Source organism: Diceros bicornis, chromosome X, assembly GCF_020826845.1.
Source record: "Diceros bicornis minor isolate mBicDic1 chromosome X, mDicBic1.mat.cur, whole genome shotgun sequence".
NCBI lineage: Eukaryota > Metazoa > Chordata > Mammalia > Perissodactyla > Rhinocerotidae > Diceros > Diceros bicornis.
The window spans coordinates 41,804,228-41,816,932 of NC_080781.1; positions in this window are offsets into that span (position 1 = coordinate 41,804,228).

The window sequence follows — 12,705 nt, forward strand, 5'->3', positions numbered from 1 at the left end:
TGTAGTATTCTGCTAATAGACATTGTGTACCTTATTGTCCACGCAAATAGGGAAGAGGGTACCCAAAAGAGATACAGAAGGGTTTGATTTCTCTTTCTCCCAGGGGAGATGGGATCCAGCTGGGAAGATGGGATTTCCCAGCACAGGAGACAGGCACAGGGAAGTGCTGCTTGAAAACACTCCAGTCATGACGGGGAACATTTTTCCTTAGGTTTCTTGGGTAGATGGAGCTTCCTTCCTCCTTCTCCTCCTCCTCCTGCATGTGACAGATCCCAATTTTGAGATGCAAGGAGACTATGGTTTTGCCCGACCCCAGAAGTCAGCCTGTACATGGCTCCAAGGACACCGTGAATCAGCCTCCTCCCCCACCAAGCCTGGGGCCCAGTGTGGACGCAGTGCTCTTCTGATGAGGCCCCAAAATGACTTCTTTCTTTTACCTTCCAGTCTGTGTTTTGTTTCTCTCTCAAGAATTTTTAAAACTGGTTCTAAAGCTAATCCCTATTCCTAGTAGAGAGTTGGGAAAATACAGGGACATGTGAAAGAAAACAGTACATCCATCACAAGAAGAGTTCTGAGCTTTATTCACCAAGACCCACGGTAAAGAACACATTTTGCAAGTGACCCTAAAACAAATGCTTCACAAAAAAATACCTTTTATACATGTGATACACTCTGATATTTTCTATTGTTATTTCATTCTAATTCGTTAAAATCATCAAATTCTGTTCAGGATCCACACAATATTCTGTTGACCTGTTCATGAGTTCAAACTCATGACCTGTTCAAACCTACAGTTTGGAAAGCCCTTCTCCAGGGTCCCAGTGTGCATCCACCAGGTGACTCACTGCTCTGAGTCCTGCAGGGAAGGTTCAAGGAAGCCTCATGATGGCCCTCTGAGCCAGAGTGCCCTGGGAGATGGTGACCTGGAGGCTTTCTGCTCCTCTGGTCCAGGCTTGACCGGGGGAGGGGTGTATGAGCCAGGAATATCTGCAGGAATGGGATCCCAGGTGTCTGGGAAAAACATTCCTGTTTCTCCTTCACTCTCACACTACTGCCACACTCCCAACACTTCTGACACCAGATGTGTGGGTTTTCTCCCCATACCAAGCACTTCTCTACAACACCAGCTGGGGGTCCTACAATTCAATTCAATCCTGACACTAACTGGAGTTAGCTCAGACCCTACAGGTTAAGGGCTCAGTCTCACAAGACTGCCCCTCCCACTTCAGATGCCAACTGGTAGGCCCAGGTCATCACCTGTACTTCTGACCAACCGGCTATGTATCAGAGCTTCCTGTGACCCCCTCCTCGAGTTTGATCATTTGCTAGAATAGCTCACAGAACTCAGGGAGACACTTACTTATGTTTACTGGTTTATTATATAGTAAAGGATATGATAAAGGATACAAATGAACAGCCAGATGCAGAGAGACATAGGGAGAGGTCCCGAGCACAGGAGCTTCTGGCCCCGTGGAGTTGGGTGTGCCACCCTCCCAGCATGGATGTGTTCACCAAACCAGAAGCTCTCTGAACCCTGTACTATCGGGATTTTATGGAGGCTTCCTCATGTAGGCATGATGTTTATTAACTGCATTTTTAGCCCTTCTCCCTTCTCCAGAGAATGGAGGGTGGAGCTGAAAGTTCCAAGATTCTAAGTATGGCTTGGTCTTTCTGGTGACCAACCCCCATCCAGGAGCCATCCAGACCCATCTAGAGTCACCTCACTAGAACAAGAGATGCTCCTAGTGCTCTTATCACTTAGGAAATTACAAGGGTTTTAGGAGCCCTGTGCCAGAAACTGAGGTCAGAGACTAATAAATATATTTTTTTCTACTATTTCACACCAGGGTTCATCCTCCTGGGGGATGGATACAGGCTCAGAGCAGACTGGGTTATGCTAAAATGACAGACAACCACAGCTTATTTCTCACTCATGCTACTTGTCCACCTCAGATGGACTGGGGCTCTTCTCCACATTACCAACACCCTCACAGGACCCAGGGACACAGACAGCCACATGGGTGGCCTGGCAGAGAGAAAAGAGAGTGTGGGTAAGCATGAACTGGTTCATCAAATGGCCAAGTCTGACCTTTGCAAGGGCAAGAGAGTGCAGTTCTCTATGAACGTAGAGAGTGAACATTCTAAAATCGGCCACAAAGAGGGTGTGGCATCATAAAAGAATGTGGGGGCCGGCCCTGTGGCTTAGCGATTAAGTGGGTGCACTCTGCTACCGGCAGCTCGGGTTCGGATCCCGGGCGCGCACCGACTACCGTTTGTCCGGCCATGCTGAGGCCGCGTCCCACATACAGCAACTAGAAGGATGTGCAGCTATGACATACAAGTATCTACTGGGGCTTTGGGGAAAAAAAGGCGGAAAAAAAGGAGGAGGATTGGCAATAGATGTTAGCTCAGGGCCGGTCCTCCTCAGCAAAAAAAAAAGAGGATTGGCATGGATGTTAGCTCAGGGCTGATCTTCCTCACACACACAAAAAAAGAAAGAATGTGGTGTGGGGGACTGCCTAACCCAGTGGTTCTCAATGGGGACATGGGGGAGGGATTTTTCCCCCTAGGGGACAGCCAACAATGTTTGGAGGAATTTTTGTTTTAGTCACAACTTGGAGTGGAGAAAGTTACTGGCATCTAGTGGGTAGAGGCCAAGGATGCTGCTAAACATCTTACAATGCACAGGGCAGTGCCTCACCACCAAACAAAGAATTATCCGGCCCAAAATGTCAATGTTGCCAAGGTTGAAACCCCTGGCTAAAGGAATGGTATTTAAATGGAGAGATTTTAGGCATCAGACAGAGGAGATCTCTCAGTGAGGGTAAGCAGGTAGAAGGATGGTACAATTTCTAAGTCAGTCAGTTTATCACAAGGCACTTATTAATCCCTGACTGTGTGCAGAACTCTGTGGGAAATGCTGACAAGGTGAAAGACTGTGTTCCTGCAGTCGTCTTAAGGGAGCAAGTTGATGGTGCATGGCCCCTTTTGTCTCCACTGCTCTGAGGGCCACCTCAGCTCTATGTCAAGGGCACCTGTGTACGAGTCTGTTTCACAGCTTTCTCTTCTGTCCTGTTTTCAATCTGCCGGTCCCTTCGCCAGCACCACCCTGTGTCAGGGACCACAGCTCCACAATGTGACTGGCTGTCTGGAGGGCAAGTGCTCCCACTTTGCCCTTCCTTAGGCCCTTTGCACATCCGGGTATAGTACATTGTAGAATCTGCTGGTCAAGTTCCATGATAAAAAAAATACCTGTTGGGATTCTGGCTGGAACTCCATTGACCTCATAGATCAGTTTGGGGGGATCATGACATCTTTACACTGTTGAGTCTTCCTATCTGACAACCTGGGCTATGTCTCCATTTTTAAGGCCTTTTTTATGTCTTCTATAAAGTTTTACAATATATTGCATCCACAGTTTGCACATTTTTTGTTATATTTATTTCTAAGTCTCTGTCATTACCATCTTTATTTCTCACAAGAACTTATGAGGGTGGTGGGGGCCTGAGGTTCAGAGAGTGTCTAGCCCCTGCTTTCCCATTCACACCTGAAGGAACTGCAAGGAGGAGACAGATCTACTCCCCCGTCACAGGCAGAGGACTTGAGGTGTACTGCCAGAGGCGGACACCATTTGCACTGAAAGTTAGCCAACCAACCACACTGTAGAAGAAATTATTATATGGGACCCACAGTCATTATAATATTTCTACTTTTGATGGAACACTAGACTTTAGAAATCAGGAAGGTACTGGGTGGGGGACAGAGGCAGAAAGGAGACTGGGAGACAGTGAGAAATCTGCACTGGCTCCATAATATTGCCTGGCAGGCTTAGGTCCTCTGAGACCTGCTGTTTCCCCAGGCTCTACTCTGCAGGATCCCTTGCACCAATTCTGGCACAGGACTCAATCTGTTTTATTCTCCAAAAGAAAATTCATTTCACAAGGCAATTGTTATAAAGAGATAATTTATTGAAGATTTCGTAGGGGAGACTGGTGGAGGTGAAGGAAGTATATATTTTATAGAGCTGAGCAGTTCACTGCAAAAATCACCTGAACTGCCTTTTTCCTCCAAAAATACCACCCTTAAGTTATTCTACTACTGGTTCTTCTATTCCTTCTGTCTATCCTCAATCCTCAAATTTTCCCTTTTCTTATTGGGACAATTTTACTCTGCTCAGACTTGGGTCCTCCACAATCAACCGTCTTCAAGTGTTTGACTGTCAATTGTTTTGGCCCAGGTTCCCAAGGAAGCAGTCTTTGGGCCATATAGGACGTCTCCAGACAGACTATACAGAGAAACCACACTTGGAACAGTGCATAAGAGGGAGGAAGGAGAGAGAATTCGCCTGCCTACAAATGTACCCTACAGGCATTAACTCCCCCGCACACTTCTAGATTGCATCCTCTGGCCCCTTGGGCAGCTGTTTGGGAAGCCAGATCCCACACTTTGAGGTGTAGTGTTTCATACAACCCAAAAGTGATGGGAGAAGCCAGAAAGTCCAGATGTGCAGCTCATTGGCCTGGCTTTACTGCAGCATCCAAGGGTGAGAGCTAAATCCGTACTCCCAGGCGAGTCCTAAATTCACCTAACAGTTGGAGTAGCCATCTATGCTAGCTAGTTACCTTTATCCGGAGGAAAAATTCAACTCTTATCTCTACGACATGGAGTGCTTACAGCTTGGAGGCAGGCGCCTAGGCTAAACTCCCAGGCGACAAGAGAGGGGCACTTATCTTCCTTGACATCCACATTTCAAAGAGATGGCTCAAGGCTCTTAAGAAAGACATTCCTGGATTATAGGCTGGCAAGAGGCTTATTTAGCTTTTGAAAGGATGTACATACATATCAAAGGGACAGAGGAAGGATTCACAAATCTAGGTTTCTCAAGGAAATGCTTGAAGAAAAGTAAAAGAGGGGAAGTCTCTTTCCTTTTGGCAACAGGGAAAATTCCACACAATGTTTATTTACCCTAATGATTTTCCCCTTTGGTTACTCTTTTGTAGTGACACTACCATTTTTTAATCATCTCCATTGCCATTTCTGCCTTTCTCTGGGTAGTTGGTAGCTGCCTAAATATCCAGTGAGTCCATAGGAAGATGTAAAGTAAAATAATCATCAGAATTACAATAGAATGATTTTAAAAATTCAATATAATACTCATCTTGGGGGGAAAAAACCTTTAAATATGTCATACCAATGGTGAATTTGTTAAGGCAGATTCTTGCTTAGCAATGCACAAAAATTCTCCTTCATCACACATTCATTTTACTGCTGTGTTATCTTTACTGCTTGTGCTTTCTCTCTGACTTAAACCTTCTCAGACCCTATATGCCGGAGACCGTCTTTATTCCACCTTGTATAAACGTTCCTTTCTTTCAACACTTTGCAGTTATTACATCCTTGTCTCCTTGTCTCCTGCGTGGTGTTTGAGAGATCTGATATCAGTTTAACTATTCTTCCTTTGTAAGTAAACTGCTATTTCTCTCTGGATGTTTTAAAAAATAACTTTTGCTTATCTTTCATAATCTTAAATTTCAGTGTTTATGTGTGTATATGTATGTGTGTCTCTTATCTGTTCTGTTCAGCACACTATGATCCCTTTAAATCTGAAGTCGTCTAACTCTGAGAAATTCTCATCATTGTTTATTTAAATAGTCCCTCCTCATTGGTGGTTACCAGAGGGGAAGAGGGGAGGGAGGAGGGTGAAAGGGATAATTCGGTACATGTGCGTGGTGATGGGTTGTAATTAGTATTTGGGTGGTGAACATGATGTAATCTATGCAGAAATAGAAGTACAATGATGTACACCTGAAATTTTTACAATGTTATAAACCAATGTTACTGCAATAAACAAAAAATTTAAAAATAAATAAATAAATAAATAAATAGTCCCTCCTCTCTGATCACTGTATTCTCTTCTTATGAGTCTACTGTTAGATGGATTTTCACATTTATACTTCTATCCTCCCTATTAATTAACTTTTGTTTCGTTTACTGCCTCTCTATTCATTCCTGATTAATTTTATTGCTTTTTCAAAGGCATCATCCGTTTTAATATCCAACCTATTCTACTGAATTAGTTATTTGAGCAATTACTATCCAGTATCTCCAATAGTTCTTCTATATAACTGTTTGTTCCCGGGAAGCTGTGTAGCCTGGACACTCCATGTGAGTTTGAGTGTCTAGAGCTGCCCTCTGGGCTCAGCCATTCCTTCTTTCCCCTCCCCAGCCTATGACTCCCCAAGGAAGCTTCCAGGATCTCTGCTTTAGCCACCAAGTGAGGATATGGAAGGGGTACAGGGATGGGGGTGTTATTTCTTGAAATTGCCTAGCCCAGAGGGTGGGGGGAGGGCCAGGGAAGGAATGTCTAGTTACTAGCCAGCCTGACCACACTTTTTCTATGAGCTTTCCAGCTCTACTACGCCTTGATGTGATCATGCCACCTCAGACTGGCACTGGGCCAGCCCTGCCACTTGTCTGCTCTGTGGTGTTTACAGGACAGGTAGTTAGCCTTCCAGAAAATATGAGGAGAGGGCCGGCCCCGTGGCTTAGCGGTTAAGAGCCCGCTCCGCTGCTGGCCGCCTGGGTTGGGATCCCCGGCGCGCACCGACGTACTGCTTCTCCGGCCATGCTGAGGCTGCGTCCCACATACAGCAACTAGAAGGATGTGCAACTATGACATACAACTATCTACTGGGGCTTTGGGGGGAAAAATAAATAAATAAAATCTTTAAAAAAAAAAGAAAATATGAGGAGAGAAAAGGATGCAATTAGAAAACCTCACCTCAACTTATCGTCCATCTGTGGCCTCTGACCTTTTCCCTCTCTAGGCCATCTCACCCACCAATGGGGACCAAACCATCAAGAGTTTTGTTGCTGGGACCTGTTCCAACATTCAACCACCTCTTCACCTCTTCTGTGGCATCTGCAGGGTTGGGTTTGGGGAAGAAAGCCAACAGCTATTGCTGGTTCACTATCTTCACCTAGAACCAGACATGCCTTTACATTTTAATAGATACTTTAAGTCATTACTAACAACAACAATAATAATAACTAAAATATATATAGCACTTACCACATGACAGGTGCTATTCTAAGTGCTTTACATATATTAACTCATTTAATGATCATAGCAATCCAATGAGTTAGATACCCTAGTTATCCTCAGTTTACTCTTGAATAGACTAAGGCACAGAAAGGTTATGTGACTTACACATGGTCACACAGCTAGTAAATTGAGAAGCCAGATTTGAACCCATGCAGTCTGGCTCCAGAGTTTGTACTCTAAAAGGCTAGTGCTCTTAACTATTCTGCAGTTCTACCATTAATTAGCATCTATAGCCATCCCTTAGCCAACATAAGAACTTCTCTTTTCTTTCCTGTTCCTCCCCTCATCTCCCACGTTTATATTACCTGTAATTTTAGTTCAACCTTGTAATTTTTAAACTTTATAATCAAAATATATTTAGACTTTTCAATAAATTTTACTATTTTTCCCCTCATCATTGCTTATCGTAACCCCCTCCTTCCTCCTAAATCCATTTTTTTCTTCTTGCTGGGTTACATACCCTAATAATCCTTTCAGAAAAGGTACGTGTGTAATGAATTTTCTGAAATATTTTTGCTCTCATCTGGATTATCTTGGCTGGATATGGAAATTTAGGTTCAAAGTTATTTCTCATTAGCTCTTTGAAGAATTTCTCCTTTGTATTCTCTCTTCTCTCTTCTCTCTCTAGCACTTTTCAGGATTTTCTCTTTATCCTTTAGGATTTTATCTTTAACCTAGGTTGTGTGTGTGTGTATGCATGTTTTAATCATGCTCAGAACTTAGTGGCTCTTTTCAGTTTGAAGATCCATGTCTTTCTTTAGCTCAGAAAATTCTAGAACATTATTTCTTCAAGTATTTCCTTACCCCCAGTCTTTCTATTCTCTATGTCTGGAACTCCTATTAGATGAATGTTGAAACTTCTGGGATCTCTATCCTCTATTTTCTTTATTTTTTTCCTTTTATACTTTCTACTTCTTAATCCCTTTGTGCTACACCGTGAGGTAATGCGGTTCCCCAAACACGTTTTTTCATTGGGTTGCTCCACTTACTCTTATTGATTTGCAAAAGGTTTGTTATATATTAGGGATAGTTACTTTTAATTTGTTGCATACTGTAGGAGACCAGGATATGCCACCCCAAAATATGCGTCTTTGGCATAAGGATTATTTTGAGAAATGGTAGACACAGGAGAAGCTCTGGAAACAGAGTAGAAGTTACTTTTTTGTAAGGGAAATTTACATTTATAAAGGAAATCTCCATTTGTAGGAGCGTCCCCCCTCTGTACCAGGAAGAGAAGGATGACTCTAAATCACAAGAGAATCTTATCAATGGAGAAAGCACTGACTTAAATCCGCATAACAAACTTTGTCCTTGTTTACCACCCTTTTGCTGGTCACCTTCCCATAACGTGCCTCCCTCACCTGGAAGCCCAAAACCCCTTTTTCCTTTGTTTTAGCCCAAGTTGCTACATAAATCCAAGCTCTAGCCATCCCTTTGAGTTACTCATCCCTGAGTCTCTCCCATATATATATGAGATACACATGTTAATAAACTTCTATTTGTTTTTCTTTTATTAATCTGTCTTTTGTTACAGAGCCTCAACCAAGGACCTACCAGGGCAGAAGGAAAAGATTTTTGTCTCTTCTACAATATGTCTCGACATTTTCTCTCAAATTTGCCCTTTCAAATGGTTGTTTACAGTATCTTTTGACTTAGATGATACTTTAATTTTTGTCTTTAAATATGTCAGATTTAATGCTCACATTCTTGATGTAATGCCAAGAAATGCCTATGCCACCTCAAGATTTATTATACTATTTTCCTAAATTTTCTCCTAGTTCTTTATGACTTCACATTTTTACACTTAAACCTCTAATTTTTACTGAATTTATTATTTTATGCAGTATAAGGTAAGATTTTTTTTTTGAGGAAGACTGGCCCTGAGCTAACATCTGTTGCCAATCTCCCTTTTTTTCTTTTTCTTCCTCCCCAAAGCCCCAGTACATAGTTGTATATCCTAGTTGTAGGTCCTTTTAGTTCTTCTATGTGTGGGACGCCACCTCAGCATGGCTTGATGAGCGGTGTGTAGATCCACGCCCAGGATCCGAACCTGTGAACCTCGGGCCATCAAAGCGGAATGCACAAACTTAACCGCTACAGCACCGGGCCAGCCCTGTAAGGTAAGAATTTAATCTTTCTTTTTTCCAAATGGATAGACACTTGTCAAACCATTATTGATTACACAATTCATCTTTTGCCCACTGTTTGGAATTACATGCTAAAGTTTTGTATACAGGTCAGTCTGTTCTCATCTTTCTATTTTGTTTCACTAATTGATCTGTTTCTGTGTTCATTTCCTATTGCCATTATAAATTACCATGTACTTAGCGGCTTGAAACAACACAAATTTATTATTTTATAGTTCTGTAGGTAAGAAATCCAAAACGAGTCTCACTGGGCTAAAATCAAGGTGTTCACGGGGCTGTGTTCCTTTCTGGAGGTTTCAGAGGAAAAACCATTTCCTTGCCTTTTCCAGCTTCTAGAGGCTGCCCGCATTCCTTGGCTCATGGCTGCCTTTCCTCCATCCTCAAAGCCAACACATAACATCTCTCTGACCCTGCTTCTGTCATGACATCTCTTTCTCAGACTCCTATTCTGTTTCCCTCTTTCACTTATAAGGGCCCTTGTGATTACATTGGATCCACCCAGATAATCCAGCATAATCTACTTTAAGGTTTAGCAACCTTAATTCCACCTGCAACTTTAATCCCTCTTTACATATAACAACATAGTCACAGGTCCTGGGGATTAGGATGTGGACACCTTTGTGGGGGGCACTTATTCTGCCTACCACACGATTCCAGACCCCTTACTGATTTTAAAGTACATTTCAGCATTTGTTAGGACAAAAACACCCTATTATTCTTTAGTTTTCAAAAAATTCTTAGTTATAAAATAAATAAGTCCTGGGGATGTAATGTACAGCATGGTGCCTATAGTTAATGATACTATATTGTGTATTTGCAAGTTGCTGAGAGAAGATCTTAAAAGTTCTCATAGCAAGAAAAAAATTTCTGTAACTATGTGTGGTGATGGATGTTAACTAGACTTACTGTGGTGATCATTTTGCCATATGACATATATCAAATCATTATGTTGTACACCTGAAACTAATGTCAATTATATCACAATAAAAAGAAATTAGGCTTGTACATCTGAGTATTTTCTCCAAAGAATAAAAATGTTTCATAAATGTCTAAACTTCAAATAATTCATAAAACTAAAAAAAAATTATTGGTTACTCTCATATATTTATTGTGCTGCCACTTAGTTTTCCACTGGCAAACTTGAGAATCAATGTCATAATCCAAAGAAAATCCCACCTAGATTTTGTATACAAATTGCATTAAATAGAAAATTGCAGCACATAGAATTCATATAAAATAAATATCAGAAATGATATCTGTACAATATTGAGTCTTCTCATCCAGGAATAGAGCATTTCTGTAAGTTTATTCCCATCTGCTTTTATGTTCTTGAGTTCAGTTTTAGTTTTGTTACTATGATCATGCATATTTCTGACTCAGTTTATTCTTAGTGAGGTGGGTTTTTTTTACCATTTTGTTGTCATTGTAAATAGGATATTTTCTCCCATCATAATTTCTATCTGATTATTGCTGAGAGGTAGGGATTTTTGGAGATTTGTGTCCGTGATGACTTACTGAATTTTTTTTCTAATTCTAATACTTTTTGTTGATTTTCTTGGGCCTCCTAAGTAGACAATCGCATCATCTGAAAAAATATCTTTACTATCAGTTAAAAATACTTAGACCTCTTATTGCATTAGGCAGCACGTCCAGGTCAATATTAACTAACAGTGGGGATAGTGGACAATGAACACATGGGAACTGAGATTAAAAAAATAGTACTTGGGCCAGCCCCGTGGCTTAGTGGTTGAGTGCACGCGCTCCGCTGCTGGCGGTCCGGGTTCGGATCCCGGGCGCGCACCGACACACCGCTTCACCGGCCATGCTGAGGCCGTGTCCCACGTACAACAACTGGAAGGATGTGCATCTATGACATACAACTATCTACTGGGGCTTTGGGGGAAAAAATAAATAAATAAAATTTAAAAAATAAAATAAAAAAATAGTACCATTTATAATTGCTGCAAAGAAAATGAAATACTGAGGTATAAATTGAATAAATATGCACAGAACTTATATGCTGAAAACTACAAAACATTGATGAAAGGAACCAGAGAAAATCTAAATAAGCAGAAAGAGATAGTGTTCATGGATTAAAACACTCAACATAGTAAAGATGTCAGTTTCCACACTTTGATACAGAGATTTAATGCAATTCTTACCAAAATCCTAGCAGTATTGTAGATATAGACAAGATCATCTAAAATTTCTATGGAAAGGCAAAAGAACTAGAATAGCTAAAACAATTCTGAAAAAGAAGAATAAAGTGGGAGGAATCACTCACCCAATTTCAATACTTATATAGCTACAGGAATCAAGATTGTGATATTGAGGAAAAAATAGACACATAGATCAATGGAACAAAATAGAAAACCCAGAAATAGTCCCACACTGATTTTTTACAAAAATACAAAAGTAATTCAGTGGAGGAAGGATTGTCTTCTTAAGAAATGGTGCTGGAAACTCTACAACTATGATACACAACTATGTACTGGGGCTTTGGGGAGAAAAGAGAAAAAAAAAAGGAAGACTGGCAACAGATGTTAGCGCAGGGCCAATCTTCCTCAAAAAAAAAAAATCAGACAGAAATGGTGCTGGAGCAATTAGATATCGATAGGCAAAAACAAGAACATCGACCTATACCTCATACCTAACACAAAAATTAACTCAAATGGATCATAGATTTAAATGAAAAATGTAAAATTTAAAAACTTGGGCATGGTGAACAGTTCTTAAATATGGCACCAAAAGCACAACCCACACACACAAAAAAGAGAAATTAGATTTCATCAAAATTTACAAGTTTTGCTCTGCAAGGGACCCTGTTGAGAGGATGATCTCTTTTCGTGGTGCTTTTTGTTAAATATGAAGACTTGCATTTTTCATGCCAGGCACTGGAATTTCAAGGTAGCATTATTAAAAAGCAGGCTTGTTGAGCTTCAATTTAGTGGCAGTAAGGAATGAACAGTGAAATAAGGAGCATAGAGTATTAACTGACTACAGTCAACTGTCCTATTTCTAAATATGGAGAGGAGAAAACAGATGATATATCTGTAGTGGCCTGCATAAGCATGAAAATTATCGGGGAAGATAAACGAATCTCTCTCAAAGATCTGAAAACATCTTTCATAAAAACATGTGGATTTTAACAGCAATACCGTTTTCACCTATCAGGTTGGCAAAAATCCCTAAGTTTCATAACTTGACCTCCCCACATCACCCTCTTATAGTGCTCATCTTTATCAGAAATGATTTATCTCTTTTCCTTTCTTCTGCTAGATCAGGGATCAGCAAATTTGTTCTGAAAAGGGCCAGATAATAGTGTAGGCTTTGTGGGCCATATAGTCTCTGTTGCAACTGCTCACTCTGCTGTTGTAACACTAAAGAACCATAAACAATATGTACATGAACAAGGACAATTGTGTTTCCATAAAACTTTTATTTGCAGACACT